Genomic DNA, 9,327 nt, shown 5'->3' with positions numbered 1-9,327 from the left:
AAGCTCTTATAAAAAGAACGCCGTCCTGGGCCAACAACAAAATGGCGGCCGAGTGAGCTATTTGTATAGGCAGAATGCGGGAGTCAAAAGTCTCGACTTTGGCTTACACGCTTCTCTCACTCCAGCATAAGTATGATCTATACCCTTAAATCTAGCTACATGCCAAAGCTTTATAAAAAGAACGCCGTCCTGAGGCCAACAACAAAATGGCGGCCGAGTGAGCTATTTGTATAGGCAGAATGCGGGAGTCAAAAGTCTCGACTTTGGCTTACACGCTTCTCTCACTCCAGCAGTAAGTATGATCTTATACCCTTAAATTCTAGCTACATGCCAGAAGCTTTATAAAAAGAACGCCGTCCTGGGCCAACGACAAAATGGCGGCCGAGTGAGCTATTTGTATAGGCAGAATGCGGGAGTCAAAAGTCTCGACTTTGGCTTACACGCTTCTCTCACTCCAGCAGTAAGTATGATCTTATACCCTTAAATTCTAGCTACATGCCAGAAGCTCTTATAAAAAGAACGCCGTCCTGAGGCCAACAACAAAATGGCGGCCGAGTGAGCTATTTGTATAGGCAGAATGCGGGAGTCAAAAGTCTCGACTTTGGCTTACACGCTTCTCTCACTCCAGCAGTAAGTATGATCTTATACCCTTAAATTCTAGCTACATGCCAGAAGCTTTATAAAAAGAACGCCGTCCTGTGGCCAACGACAAAATGGCGGCCGGAGTGAGCTATTTGTATAGGCAGAATGCGGGAGTCAAAAGTCTCGACTTTGGCTTACACGCTTCTCTCACTCCAGCAGTAAGTATGATCTTATACCCTTAAATTCTAGCTACATGCCAGAAGCTTTATAAAAAGAACGCCGTCCTGGGCCAACGACAAAATGGCGGCCGGAGTGAGCTATTTGTATAGGCAGAATGCGGGAGTCAAAAGTCTCGACTTTGGCTTACACGCTTCTCTCACTCCAGCAGTAAGTATGATCTTATACCCTTAAATTCTAGCTACATGCCAGAAGCTTTATAAAAAGAACGCCGTCCTGTGGCCAACGACAAAATGGCGGCCGAGTGAGCTATTTGTATAGGCAGAATGCGGGAGTCAAAAGTCTCGACTTTGGCTTACACGCTTCTCTCACTCCAGCAGTAAGTATGATCTTATACCCTTAAATTCTAGCTACATGCCAGAAGCTTTATAAAAAGAACGCCGTCCTGTGGCCAACGACAAAATGGCGGCCGGAGTGAGCTATTTGTATAGGCAGAATGCGGGAGTCAAAAGTCTCGACTTTGGCTTACACGCTTCTCTCACTCCAGCAGTAAGTATGATCTTATACCCTTAAATTCTAGCTACATGCCAGAAGCTTTATAAAAAGAACGCCGTCCTGTGGCCAACACAAAATGGCGGCCGGAGTGAGCTATTTGTATAGGCAGAATGCGGGAGTCAAAAGTCTCGACTTTGGCTTACACGCTTCTCTCACTCCAGCAGTAAGTATGATCTTATACCCTTAAATTCTAGCTACATGCCAGAAGCTTTATAAAAAGAACGCCGTCCTGTGGCCAACACAAAATGGCGGCCGCAGTGAGCTATTTGTATAGGCAGAATGCGGGAGTCAAAAGTCTCGACTTTGGCTTACACGCTTCTCTCACTCCAGCAGTAAGTATGATCTTATACCCTTAAATTCTAGCTACATGCCAGAAGCTTTATAAAAAGAACGCCGTCCTGAGGCCAACACAAAATGGCGGCCGGAGTGAGCTATTTGTATAGGCAGAATGCGGGAGTCAAAAGTCTCGACTTTGGCTTACACGCTTCTCTCACTCCAGCAGTAAGTATGATCTTATACCCTTAAATTCTAGCTACATGCCAGAAGCTTTAATAAAAAGAACGCCGTCCTGTGGCCAACGACAAAATGGCGGCCGGAGTGAGCTATTTGTATAGGCAGAATGCGGGAGTCAAAAGTCTCGACTTTGGCTTACACGCTTCTCTCACTCCAGCAGTAAGTATGATCTTATACCCTTAAATTCTAGCTACATGCCAGAAGCTTTTATAAAAAGAACGCCGTCCTGTGGCCAACGACAAAATGGCGGCCGGAGTGAGCTATTTGTATAGGCAGAATGCGGGAGTCAAAAGTCTCGACTTTGGCTTACACGCTTCTCTCACTCCAGCAGTAAGTATGATCTTATACCCTTAAATTCTAGCTACATGCCAGAAGCTTTAATAAAAAGAACGCCGTCCTGTGGCCAACGACAAAATGGCGGCCGCAGTCAGCTATTTGTATAGGCAGAATGCGGGAGTCAAAAGTCTCGACTTTGGCTTACACGCTTCTCTCACTCCAGCAGTAAGTATGATCTTATACCCTTAAATTCTAGCTACATGCCAGAAGCTTTATAAAAAGAACGCCGTCCTGTGGCCAACAACAAAATGGCGGCCGCAGTGAGCTATTTGTATAGGCAGAATGCGGGAGTCAAAAGTCTCGACTTTGGCTTACACGCTTCTCTCACTCCAGCAGTAAGTATGATCTTATACCCTTAAATTCTAGCTACATGCCAGAAGCTTTAATAAAAAGAACGCCGTCCTGTGGCCAACGACAAAATGGCGGCCGAGTGAGCTATTTGTATAGGCAGAATGCGGGAGTCAAAAGTCTCGACTTTGGCTTACACGCTTCTCTCACTCCAGCAGTAAGTATGATCTTATACCCTTAAATTCTAGCTACATGCCAGAAGCTTTAATAAAAAGAACGCCGTCCTGTGGCCAACGACAAAATGGCGGCCGGAGTGAGCTATTTGTATAGGCAGAATGCGGGAGTCAAAAGTCTCGACTTTGGCTTACACGCTTCTCTCACTCCAGCAGTAAGTATGATCTTATACCCTTAAATTCTAGCTACATGCCAGAAGCTTTTATAAAAAGAACGCCGTCCTGTGGCCAACGACAAAATGGCGGCCGCAGTGAGCTATTTGTATAGGCAGAATGCGGGAGTCAAAAGTCTCGACTTTGGCTTACACGCTTCTCTCACTCCAGCAGTAAGTATGATCTTATACCCTTAAATTCTAGCTACATGCCAGAAGCTCTTATAAAAAGAACGCCGTCCTGAGGCCAACAACAAAATGGCGGCCGGAGTGAGCTATTTGTATAGGCAGAATGCGGGAGTCAAAAGTCTCGACTTTGGCTTACACGCTTCTCTCACTCCAGCAGTAAGTATGATCTTATACCCTTAAATTCTAGCTACATGCCAGAAGCTTTAATAAAAAGAACGCCGTCCTGTGGCCAACGACAAAATGGCGGCCGGAGTGAGCTATTTGTATAGGCAGAATGCGGGAGTCAAAAGTCTCGACTTTGGCTTACACGCTTCTCTCACTCCAGCAGTAAGTATGATCTTATACCCTTAAATTCTAGCTACATGCCAGAAGCTTTAATAAAAAGAACGCCGTCCTGTGGCCAACGACAAAATGGCGGCCGCAGTGAGCTATTTGTATAGGCAGAATGCGGGAGTCAAAAGTCTCGACTTTGGCTTACACGCTTCTCTCACTCCAGCAGTAAGTATGATCTTATACCCTTAAATTCTAGCTACATGCCAGAAGCTTTAATAAAAAGAACGCCGTCCTGTGGCCAACGACAAAATGGCGGCCGCAGTCAGCTATTTGTATAGGCAGAATGCGGGAGTCAAAAGTCTCGACTTTGGCTTACACGCTTCTCTCACTCCAGCAGTAAGTATGATCTTATACCCTTAAATTCTAGCTACATGCCAGAAGCTTTAATAAAAAGAACGCCGTCCTGTGGCCAACGACAAAATGGCGGCCGGAGTGAGCTATTTGTATAGGCAGAATGCGGGAGTCAAAAGTCTCGACTTTGGCTTACACGCTTCTCTCACTCCAGCAGTAAGTATGATCTTATACCCTTAAATTCTAGCTACATGCCAGAAGCTTTAATAAAAAGAACGCCGTCCTGTGGCCAACGACAAAATGGCGGCCGGAGTGAGCTATTTGTATAGGCAGAATGCGGGAGTCAAAAGTCTCGACTTTGGCTTACACGCTTCTCTCACTCCAGCAGTAAGTATGATCTTATACCCTTAAATTCTAGCTACATGCCAGAAGCTTTTATAAAAAGAACGCCGTCCTGTGGCCAACGACAAAATGGCGGCCGGAGTGAGCTATTTGTATAGGCAGAATGCGGGAGTCAAAAGTCTCGACTTTGGCTTACACGCTTCTCTCACTCCAGCAGTAAGTATGATCTTATACCCTTAAATTCTAGCTACATGCCAGAAGCTTTAATAAAAAGAACGCCGTCCTGTGGCCAACACAAAATGGCGGCCGCAGTGAGCTATTTGTATAGGCAGAATGCGGGAGTCAAAAGTCTCGACTTTGGCTTACACGCTTCTCTCACTCCAGCAGTAAGTATGATCTTATACCCTTAAATTCTAGCTACATGCCAGAAGCTTTATAAAAAGAACGCCGTCCTGTGGCCAACGACAAAATGGCGGCCGGAGTGAGCTATTTGTATAGGCAGAATGCGGGAGTCAAAAGTCTCGACTTTGGCTTACACGCTTCTCTCACTCCAGCAGTAAGTATGATCTTATACCCTTAAATTCTAGCTACATGCCAGAAGCTTTATAAAAAGAACGCCGTCCTGTGGCCAACGACAAAATGGCGGCCGAGTGAGCTATTTGTATAGGCAGAATGCGGGAGTCAAAAGTCTCGACTTTGGCTTACACGCTTCTCTCACTCCAGCAGTAAGTATGATCTTATACCCTTAAATTCTAGCTACATGCCAGAAGCTTTATAAAAAGAACGCCGTCCTGTGGCCAACACAAAATGGCGGCCGCAGTGAGCTATTTGTATAGGCAGAATGCGGGAGTCAAAAGTCTCGACTTTGGCTTACACGCTTCTCTCACTCCAGCAGTAAGTATGATCTTATACCCTTAAATTCTAGCTACATGCCAGAAGCTTTAATAAAAAGAACGCCGTCCTGTGGCCAACGACAAAATGGCGGCCGCAGTGAGCTATTTGTATAGGCAGAATGCGGGAGTCAAAAGTCTCGACTTTGGCTTACACGCTTCTCTCACTCCAGCAGTAAGTATGATCTTATACCCTTAAATTCTAGCTACATGCCAGAAGCTTTAATAAAAAGAACGCCGTCCTGTGGCCAACGACAAAATGGCGGCCGGAGTGAGCTATTTGTATAGGCAGAATGCGGGAGTCAAAAGTCTCGACTTTGGCTTACACGCTTCTCTCACTCCAGCAGTAAGTATGATCTTATACCCTTAAATTCTAGCTACATGCCAGAAGCTTTAATAAAAAGAACGCCGTCCTGTGGCCAACGACAAAATGGCGGCCGGAGTGAGCTATTTGTATAGGCAGAATGCGGGAGTCAAAAGTCTCGACTTTGGCTTACACGCTTCTCTCACTCCAGCAGTAAGTATGATCTTATACCCTTAAATTCTAGCTACATGCCAGAAGCTTTAATAAAAAGAACGCCGTCCTGTGGCCAACGACAAAATGGCGGCCGCAGTGAGCTATTTGTATAGGCAGAATGCGGGAGTCAAAAGTCTCGACTTTGGCTTACACGCTTCTCTCACTCCAGCAGTAAGTATGATCTTATACCCTTAAATTCTAGCTACATGCCAGAAGCTTTATAAAAAGAACGCCGTCCTGGGCCAACACAAAATGGCGGCCGGAGTGAGCTATTTGTATAGGCAGAATGCGGGAGTCAAAAGTCTCGACTTTGGCTTACACGCTTCTCTCACTCCAGCAGTAAGTATGATCTTATACCCTTAAATTCTAGCTACATGCCAGAAGCTTTATAAAAAGAACGCCGTCCTGTGGCCAACGACAAAATGGCGGCCGGAGTGAGCTATTTGTATAGGCAGAATGCGGGAGTCAAAAGTCTCGACTTTGGCTTACACGCTTCTCTCACTCCAGCAGTAAGTATGATCTTATACCCTTAAATTCTAGCTACATGCCAGAAGCTTTAATAAAAAGAACGCCGTCCTGTGGCCAACGACAAAATGGCGGCCGGAGTGAGCTATTTGTATAGGCAGAATGCGGGAGTCAAAAGTCTCGACTTTGGCTTACACGCTTCTCTCACTCCAGCAGTAAGTATGATCTTATACCCTTAAATTCTAGCTACATGCCAGAAGCTTTAATAAAAAGAACGCCGTCCTGTGGCCAACGACAAAATGGCGGCCGCAGTGAGCTATTTGTATAGGCAGAATGCGGGAGTCAAAAGTCTCGACTTTGGCTTACACGCTTTCTCACTCCAGCAGTAAGTATGATCTTATACCCTTAAATTCTAGCTACATGCCAGAAGCTTTATAAAAAGAACGCCGTCCTGTGGCCAACGACAAAATGGCGGCCGGAGTGAGCTATTTGTATAGGCAGAATGCGGGAGTCAAAAGTCTCGACTTTGGCTTACACGCTTCTCTCACTCCAGCAGTAAGTATGATCTTATACCCTTAAATTCTAGCTACATGCCAGAAGCTTTAATAAAAAGAACGCCGTCCTGTGGCCAACGACAAAATGGCGGCCGGAGTGAGCTATTTGTATAGGCAGAATGCGGGAGTCAAAAGTCTCGACTTTGGCTTACACGCTTCTCTCACTCCAGCAGTAAGTATGATCTTATACCCTTAAATTCTAGCTACATGCCAGAAGCTTTTATAAAAAGAACGCCGTCCTGTGGCCAACGACAAAATGGCGGCCGCAGTGAGCTATTTGTATAGGCAGAATGCGGGAGTCAAAAGTCTCGACTTTGGCTTACACGCTTCTCTCACTCCAGCAGTAAGTATGATCTTATACCCTTAAATTCTAGCTACATGCCAGAAGCTTTTATAAAAAGAACGCCGTCCTGTGGCCAACGACAAAATGGCGGCCGCAGTGAGCTATTTGTATAGGCAGAATGCGGGAGTCAAAAGTCTCGACTTTGGCTTACACGCTTCTCTCACTCCAGCAGTAAGTATGATCTTATACCCTTAAATTCTAGCTACATGCCAGAAGCTTTTATAAAAAGAACGCCGTCCTGTGGCCAACGACAAAATGGCGGCCGGAGTGAGCTATTTGTATAGGCAGAATGCGGGAGTCAAAAGTCTCGACTTTGGCTTACACGCTTCTCTCACTCCAGCAGTAAGTATGATCTTATACCCTTAAATTCTAGCTACATGCCAGAAGCTTTAATAAAAAGAACGCCGTCCTGTGGCCAACGACAAAATGGCGGCCGGAGTGAGCTATTTGTATAGGCAGAATGCGGGAGTCAAAAGTCTCGACTTTGGCTTACACGCTTCTCTCACTCCAGCAGTAAGTATGATCTTATACCCTTAAATTCTAGCTACATGCCAGAAGCTTTATAAAAAGAACGCCGTCCTGTGGCCAACGACAAAATGGCGGCCCAGTGAGCTATTTGTATAGGCAGAATGCGGGAGTCAAAAGTCTCGACTTTGGCTTACACGCTTCTCTCACTCCAGCAGTAAGTATGATCTTATACCCTTAAATTCTAGCTACATGACAGAAGCTCTTATAAAAAGAACGCCGTCCTGAGGCCAACAACAAAATGGCGGCCGGAGTGAGCTATTTGTATAGGCAGAATGCGGGAGTCAAAAGTCTCGACTTTGGCTTACACGCTTCTCTCACTCCAGCAGTAAGTATGATCTTATACCCTTAAATTCTAGCTACATGCCAGAAGCTTTAATAAAAAGAACGCCGTCCTGTGGCCAACGACAAAATGGCGGCCGGAGTGAGCTATTTGTATAGGCAGAATGCGGGAGTCAAAAGTCTCGACTTTGGCTTACACGCTTCTCTCACTCCAGCAGTAAGTATGATCTTATACCCTTAAATTCTAGCTACATGCCAGAAGCTTTTATAAAAAGAACGCCGTCCTGTGGCCAACGACAAAATGGCGGCCGGAGTGAGCTATTTGTATAGGCAGAATGCGGGAGTCAAAAGTCTCGACTTTGGCTTACACGCTTCTCTCACTCCAGCAGTAAGTATGATCTTATACCCTTAAATTCTAGCTACATGCCAGAAGCTTTTATAAAAAGAACGCCGTCCTGTGGCCAACGACAAAATGGCGGCCCAGTGAGCTATTTGTATAGGCAGAATGCGGGAGTCAAAAGTCTCGACTTTGGCTTACACGCTTTCTCACTCCAGTAGTAAGTATGATCTTATACCCTTAAATTCTAGCTACATGCCAGAAGCTTTATAAAAAGAACGCCGTCCTGTGGCCAACGACAAAATGGCGGCCGGAGTGAGCTATTTGTATAGGCAGAATGCGGGAGTCAAAAGTCTCGACTTTGGCTTACACGCTTTCTCACTCCAGTAGTAAGTATGATCTTATACCCTTAAATTCTAGCTACATGCCAGAAGCTTTATAAAAAGAACGCCGTCCTGTGGCCAACGACAAAATGGCGGCCGGAGTGAGCTATTTGTATAGGCAGAATGCGGGAGTCAAAAGTCTCGACTTTGGCTTACACGCTTTTCTCACTCCAGTAGTAAGTATGATCTTATACCCTTAAATTCTAGCTACATGCCAGAAGCTTTTATAAAAAGAACGCCGTCCTGTGGCCAACGACAAAATGGCGGCCGCAGTGAGCTATTTGTATAGGCAGAATGCGGGAGTCAAAAGTCTCGACTTTGGCTTACACGCTTCTCTCACTCCAGCAGTAAGTATGATCTTATACCCTTAAATTCTAGCTACATGCCAGAAGCTTTTATAAAAAGAACGCCGTCCTGTGGCCAACGACAAAATGGCGGCCGCAGTGAGCTATTTGTATAGGCAGAATGCGGGAGTCAAAAGTCTCGACTTTGGCTTACACGCTTCTCTCACTCCAGCAGTAAGTATGATCTTATACCCTTAAATTCTAGCTACATGCCAGAAGCTTTAATAAAAAGAACGCCGTCCTGTGGCCAACGACAAAATGGCGGCCGGAGTGAGCTATTTGTATAGGCAGAATGCGGGAGTCAAAAGTCTCGACTTTGGCTTACACGCTTCTCTCACTCCAGCAGTAAGTATGATCTTATACCCTTAAATTCTAGCTACATGCCAGAAGCTTTTATAAAAAGAACGCCGTCCTGTGGCCAACGACAAAATGGCGGCCGGAGTGAGCTATTTGTATAGGCAGAATGCGGGAGTCAAAAGTCTCGACTTTGGCTTACACGCTTCTCTCACTCCAGCAGTAAGTATGATCTTATACCCTTAAATTCTAGCTACATGCCAGAAGCTTTTATAAAAAGAACGCCGTCCTGTGGCCAACGACAAAATGGCGGCCCCAGTGAGCTATTTGTATAGGCAGAATGCGGGAGTCAAAAGTCTCGACTTTGGCTTACACGCTTCTCTCACTCCAGCAGTAAGTATG

This window comes from Nasonia vitripennis (assembly GCF_009193385.2).
Source record: "Nasonia vitripennis strain AsymCx chromosome PSR unlocalized genomic scaffold, Nvit_psr_1.1 chrPSR_random0043, whole genome shotgun sequence".
Classification (NCBI taxonomy): Eukaryota; Metazoa; Arthropoda; class Insecta; order Hymenoptera; family Pteromalidae; genus Nasonia; species Nasonia vitripennis.
Note: the sequence above shows the minus strand (reverse complement) of the source record.